This window comes from Lepidothrix coronata, unplaced genomic scaffold, assembly GCF_001604755.1.
Source record: "Lepidothrix coronata isolate B3197 unplaced genomic scaffold, Lepidothrix_coronata-1.0 Scaffold110, whole genome shotgun sequence".
NCBI lineage: Eukaryota > Metazoa > Chordata > Aves > Passeriformes > Pipridae > Lepidothrix > Lepidothrix coronata.
This window is the reverse complement of record NW_016690290.1, coordinates 2,799,896-2,806,721: the sequence shown is the minus strand read 5'-3', so window position 1 is coordinate 2,806,721 and position 6,826 is coordinate 2,799,896. Positions and strand designations below refer to the sequence as shown.

At 54.7% G+C, this 6,826-nt stretch overlaps 1 protein-coding gene across 2 annotated transcripts in view; it reads left to right on the top strand.

Moving 5' to 3' along the window:
• The first annotated feature begins 88 nt into the window (after window positions 1-88).
• CPNE2 (copine 2) overlaps window positions 89-6,826 on the top strand; it is a 44,536-nt gene continuing 37,798 nt past the window's right edge. The window contains exon 1 of one of the 2 annotated variants that reach the window (XM_017824261.1): window positions 89-126. The gene's annotated coding sequence lies outside the window, so the exon portion shown is untranslated. Of the gene's footprint in view, window positions 127-5,339; window positions 5,458-6,826 lie in introns of those variants that run through there. The other variant, XM_017824260.1, reaches the window with a different exon arrangement.

The window sequence follows — 6,826 nt, the reverse complement described above, 5'->3', positions numbered from 1 at the left end:
GATGCTTTTCTCTTTTTTTTTTTTAATCAGAAACGGATGATGCTCGTTCGAGGGGGGTTAAGGGGGGGGGTGTGACAGCACGTCTGAGCCCGCAGCCCCGCGGGAGCTGCTCGGCTCGGCCCGGCGGTGAGTACCGGCAGCCCCCGAGGATGCCGTGGGGATAACGGAGGTGGGAGAGGAGCGGGGCTGTTGGGCGCGATGGGTCCCCCGTGGGTCGGGTAGGTGGGATACGGGATAGTCCGGTGGGAGGGGTTGCGCTGGCCGGGACACCGTAACACCGGTGTCAGCCACGGGATGGGGGACCTGCAGGGCAGTGGTGTCCCCACTGGCTTGTCCCGGGGTGTGTGGTGGCGCTTCTGTCCTCCGTCCGCTGGGACAAACCCTCCGTTCCCTCGGAAGGACCCTCCGTCCTCTGTGACAGACCCTCCATCCCTGGGACAGACCTTCCATCCCTTGACTGTTCCTCAGGACAGTCCCCCCATTGCTTTATGCTCCCCTACCCCAGCACAGGTCCCTTTGTTCGTGCACGGTGTGGAAGTTGTCCCATTCTCATTCCCCTTCTCCGTGTATCTGCAACATCTTCTAAAGATGTCAACGGGACACATGACCCCAAGAAAATGCCAGGGCCTGGTGGCTTCACTCCCCAAGCCTGGGGACAGCTGTAGGGTTTTTTCCCTGGCAGCATCCACAAGCTTCTCTCCTTATCCTCTGGCATCGAGGCACAGAGGGGATCTGGCGAGCTGGAGGCTGGGGAAGTGCAGGAGCGCTTCTCTAGGAGCTGTTTGCAGCCTGATGCTGCTCCAGCTGGCGATGATATCCTTCATGCCATGCATTTGGAGGGGGCAGGAGGGGGACTGAGAGGTTTTATGCTCGGGGAGGTGCTGCCCCTCGCTCCTCTGTGCCTGGTGAGATCCTTGTTCCCTGAGAAAGAGGCGAGCGGAGCGTTTCGCTTGGCAGCGTGAGGGTGCTCGGAGGATGGCAGGCAGGGAGGTGTTTTCCCATCAGCTCTGCCAGCCTGAAGACCTGATGCAATAAGCCTCTGTGTGAGTAACCCTAATTTTGGCAAGTGGCTGGATTAAAAGCCAGGGAGGCTGGAGGACTTGGTGGGCAAACACACCCTTCGGAGCTGGTCACCACAGGGAGGGTGGAACAGGAAGCAGAGGTGAGCGGAGAGCTGGGCTCTGGTGGCAGAAACGCCTCGGAAGGGCTGGGTCCTTGCTGCTGACTCCCCAGAGGCTGAGCTACTTAGTGGAAAGGAACTGGGAGGATCCTCATGAACCTGGAGCCCTGGGTTTGAACCTCCTGGCAATACACTTGAACCTCGCTGGAAAAGCTGGAGTTGGAAGGAGGGCGGCACCAGCACAGCCCAGGGGTGCTCAGTTCTGACATTGCTCCCCCCTCACCAGCATCATCCTCCTTGAACCAGTCCAGGTATTGGTGCCTGTGGTACCACTGTGCTTTTCTGGGGTCAGAAAATGATTTATTATCGGCCAGAAACTGCCTCCCACCAAAGCCTTTTGGGGGCAGGGAGTGGAGAGATAGGAGGAGGAAGGCTGGGAACAAAAGCTTGGGGCACGTGGAAAGGATGGAATCAGGGGAGGATGTTTTCCTGTAGTAGCCTTGGGGAAATGCTGCATTTGCTTTGGTTACAGCTGTGTGATAGCCTGGGAATAGGTTTACGTTTTCTGGTGATGTGTATTTTTGTTTCTCTGCTGTTGCTGCTGGACCATCCCGGCTGGGATAATGTGGAGGGAAGGAGGGAGGCACCCAGTGAAGCTTCCAGGTGTCCCCAAAATTGCACGTTCCTGTGGTGTAGGCAGCCTCTAGCACTTGCCTTGGGAGGTCCTGGAGCTGCTCCCCAAGATCAAGCCCTGTCCCCAGACCCCTGGGGACAGAGTTTGCCAGCAGCCTGTCTCCACCATTGGCATGTGCCCTGCTGTCCCCAGGACTTGCTTGGTCAGGGTCACAGTTTGCATCTCTTGAAGGGGTTGCAGATATCACTCTGTAGCAGTGAGGGTGGGCAGGGTCACCTGCTGTGACGGTTCTCCCTCCTCACTGCCCTTCTGAGCTCCAGCTAAAGAGGACTGAGATTGTGAGGATCAGTGGGGACATCCTTGCTCCTGAGGCTCGTGCTGGGGAACAGCAAGGGACTTTGTGCTGGTTGCTGACAAGCTGGTGCAGTTTGTGAAGCCATTGCTTGTGGGGGTGTGAAGGCCCCAGTGCCTGGCCAGTCTGTGCTGTAGGAGGGGGTTCAGGCCCTGGGAACTGGAGGTTCCAATGCTGAAAAATCCTCTTAAGGTTCAGCTTCTGGAGCTGAGCTGTGGGTGAAGATGCTCTTTGCCCTGGGGGGATACATCAGCCACACAGCAGTCCTCAACTCTTCTCCTCTTCCAGCAATCCTCCTCCCTCACCCCAAAACAGTGGGATTATATGGCACTGGAGCAGCCTCTGGCTACCCTGTGATTTACCAGTCTGCCCAGTTGTGTACTGGAATTGCATCAGCTTTGTTTGCTAAAAAGCAGTCTTAGTGTGGTGTGTGAAGAGTCTGGGAGGAATAGCTTCTCCTGCTCCTGTTACACTTGGTGGAAAGAGTTTCCCACTGACTTCAGTGGAAAGCTCTGTCCAGGGGGAGCTGGCTGGAGTCACTCGCGCCACCGTAAATCAGGGCTTGTTCTCCGGGAGCCGTCGGTGTGCCAGGAACGTAATTCCGGGTTAATTGATGAAAAAGCAACGCTTGCAGCCTCCTGTCCTGGTTCAGGGCTGCCAGCTCTCATAAGGAACTCTTTATGTGAGAACCTTGGCTCGCGCTGCGAGGCAGGGTGGGGGGATAGGAGAAGGAAAGGTAAATTTTCTGGTGTGGTAGAGTAGCCAGGCATTTGAAATAGTGCTCCTGGCAGGATGCAAACCCCACAAAACAGTGTGAAAAAAAAAAGAGAATTGAATGCTTCCCTCCCTCTCCCACCCCCACCCATGAAATCTTACAGTCTGTCTTTTAAACCACTGTAAAATATTTGTTGAGGGACCTGAGTCATCACTTTTTGCTGCTTTGGCTCAGTTTCCTGCTGCTGGCTTTGAGAGGTTCCTTGTTTGGATCACAGGAGCAGGGGAAAAATTAATTCCCAGCAAATCAGGTGAGTTTGGAGATCATAAAATTGTTGTTATGTTGTTAAAATACCAGAAAAACAAACGAGTGTAGAATTCAGCAAGAAGGTCTCCACTCTTTATTTGCCTGCTGCTTTTGCTGAGGCTTTGTGTTTGGGAGCTGTCATATTTTCTGCCTGTAGCCAGCAGGAAAAAATCTTGTGTCTAAAATAGTCGCCTTCCCCCCAGCCCTGGATTTTCCATCATCACGTGATTCCAGAAGCTGAGGATTTAGGAAGAAACATCAGCTGTCGTGAGGCTGATTTGAAAAACGAGACAAGCTGCGAACACGAGTTTTGCTTTTAAACAACAAGTCCGGTGCTGTGCAACCATTTAAACCCGGTCTGATGTTCCCTCAAGTGGTGTCTGAAGCTGTTGGGAAGGGGTTGAGAATTTATCAGACGTCATCCCCTTAAACCACCGCATTTCTGTGCCACTGGCACACAGTTCTGTCTCAGGGTGAAGCTTCACACATCGAGTGGCAGCATCTCTCTGCTGCAAAGCAGGCCAAAAAATTAAAATTCTGTAGGAAAACGTTGGATTGTAGCGAAGAAAATCCTACCGGTGATGGGGAGCGGATGGTGGGATGGAAGGGGGAAGGGTGAAGGTGGGCCCTGGCCATGGGGACATGTGGGCTTGGTGTTGGTGTAACAGTGTAAACGAGCATCACACAGAACTACCCATGAATTAATATTTATTTATCTTATCACTTCTAAAGCTCTGGCTGCTCTGGGGATGAAATGGTGCATGGGATGGTGGGACCTGCATGCCTGCCTGCTACTGGGGCTGGCACATGGTGAGGTTCAAAAGCAGTTAAAGGTATATCTGATCACTTCAGTGATGTTTTTTTCTTCCCCTCTCACATGTGATACACAGTGTTGGCTGTTGGCTGGCAATAGGAATCCAATTAAGATTCAGAAAGCCAGCATTTTTGTTTTCAATAAGGTAGAAAAGTGGTTAATAAGTTAAACAGCCTGTTTCCATACATGGCATATATTTAACACGGGAGAGGTTCCCTCTGCACCTGCAAGGGAGCCCTGCTGGCTGCGTGTCCTTTGCAGCCCAGCCACCCCTCCCCGCGGGGCTGCCCTGATCCTTTACATTGCATAGGGCTTTTCTTTAAATAAGTCCACCTTTTCCTCCAAATCCTGTTTTGAAACAGATCTATTTCCCCTCCTTGGGAGAGCATGCCCAGCTCCCATATGGCTGCTGCAGGATGGAGCAGAGAATTTTTAACGCTGGAAGTTGAAATCTTCCCCCAGATCCTCAGAGTGCCTTGTCCCCCCTTCCTGGTTTGCTTGTTTGTCCCACCCGGAGCACGTGTCCGACGAGAGCATCGCTGCTCCGGGGAGGCAGGAGATTTGCGTTCGGCGTTTCCCTCGTTCCGATGGAGGCTCCCAGAGGTGCTGCCCGTGGCCGTGCTGCTCCCGCAGGACTCAGCCTCCCGCTCGGCCACGGCCGACGGGCAGCGGCGTTTTCTGCTCCGGAACGCAGCGAGGGCAGAGCTGGCACATGAACCTTCTCCTTGGGTCTGCTTTGTAGGGCGGTTGCGTACAGAGTTTGATGTGATCGCCGCGGTTCACAGTGACATCACGGTGCTTTCTGCCCTAAATCACAGATTTCCCTAAACTGAGCCCCAGAGGAAACTTGTAAGTCAAGCGAAAATGTGCAATTCTTCTCTGCGTATCTAAGCCAAATACGTGCGCGCCAGCGGAGGTGGGAATGGGGTCGGTCTGTGCGGCTCGGGCATCGCTGTGTGTCCCGAACGGAGGACGCTGCGACACTCTCGTCTCACTCTTGCTCCTCACTTGCCCTTTCTCCTTTCTCAGCAGCAAGACTGGAAGCCACCCACGGGTTTGCGAGCCGGGCATGCCGCGGGTGCGGGACGGGCGATGAGTGCGGGGCAGGCACAGGGTGAGCAGCAATGCTGGGCTCTGCCCCCTGCAGATGCAGCCCTGGCGCAGCTGTCCGGTAGCAGCCGTCAGAGCCCCTCTGTTTCCCTCTGGTTTTGAGGAAGGACTTTTTTTGTGTGTGTGCTTTCTTTTTTCCCCAGTTTCTGATTTTTCTGAGCAGCTTCCCAAAACGAGCTTCAGCCCCTGCAGCTCCTCCCGACCCGGGTCAGCGGTTGGTGCTGCCTCCCTCCCTCCACACGTCACCGCGGGGTGTGGAGGATGGACTTTTGCTTTCGTTTGCCCGGCTGGAGCCCTCGGCTTTCCGACGACGGGTGAGAATCACGGAAGCACCTTTGCCGCCGGGAGCCCGCGGGCCCTGCTTTCTCTGGAGCGCTTGCTCTTCGGGGCTCGTGATTTCTCCTCAGTAAGTGGCTTTAGATACTTTGGGGAGAGCGTGATGACATTTTCAGACTTCATCTGGAGAGGGATGGAGAACAAATCCTGTTGCTCTTTGCTCCCCGGTGCCGGGGCAGGCTCTGCCCGAAGGCTCTGGTGTCCGAGGCTGCCTGCATGCCTGAAGCACTCAAAGGTGTTTGGTTTTCCACATCCCTGTCTTGCTGAAATCTCCAGTTTTGGTGCCTCTGTGGGTGTGATCCCCTCTGTGAGGACACAGGTCCTTCCTCTGGTCCTGGAACAGTGGCCAGGCAGCAGCTGTGCCCCTGCAGTTGCAGAGGGACCAGCCTTCACCCCAGACAGCAGCGGTCTGGGAGGAGCTGGGCACTGTGGGTGGGAAATGCCTGAGCAACAGATGAAGCAGCAGCCACTGTCACACCGAGGTGGCCACCAGCTGCTGAAATGGAATTTCGCAGCACCAGTGCTGGCTGTTGGCACAAGCAGCTTTGCCCATCGTAGCCCATTTGGGACAGTTTCCATCAGGAAGGGTTCGTTGGAGAAGTCACTTAATTAGGTTGTCATGAAATGCTTTGTCCTTCTGTGTCTGGCTCCCAAGGTATCTCAGTACTTGGCTTCCAGCATCTCCCCTTGGGTTCCAGCAGGTAGAACTGTGGGCAGCATCAGGCTGGAAGCAAGAGCCCTGCCTGGGCATCTCCCTCTGCCAGGTGTAGCCCAAATCTCTGTGAATTTGGGGGAGTTTGAGCTCAGTCCCAGCCGTGCTGCCCGTGCTGGGATGCTCAGAGGCAGTTCTCAGCCTTTCCCTGCCTTGTGAGAGAGACGAAGATCCTCTGATGGTAGCAGGTACCCGAGGAACACGTTTGCAGGGATGTCCCTTTCTGCCTCCCAGGCTGCTCACCCGTGGCAGAGGCGTTTGCTGGGGGCACCAGCAGCTGTGTACAGGACTCATTGCACGTGTGTGCAGAAGGTAACGAGGCTGTTACGAGGACCAGGTGCAAGCTGGTGAATCCTCAGTGTTGCCCAGGCGAGACTAAGAGGCAAATACCTTTGCTTTGCAAAAGAATTCTGGAGATGACTCTGTTGTTGATAGGAGAGAGCAAAGTGGCCACTGCGGGTTCTGACAGTGTGGGGAGCTGCACTGGGCATCCATGGCAGTGTGTCCTGACTTTTCCTGGCATCTCTGGCTCTGTGTGTGCTGTGTTTCAGCTTTTCTGCTGCTCTGGGCAAGCAGTTTCTGTGTCCTCACACTCCTTTCCTTTGCTTCAATCTTCTGACAACCTGTTTTCACCTGGTCTTAATCCTCCCTCGGGTACAGTTGCTCTCCCTCTGTGTCTCCACTGCCTGTAAGATCAGATATGTGCTCTATAGGGACCTCAATTTAC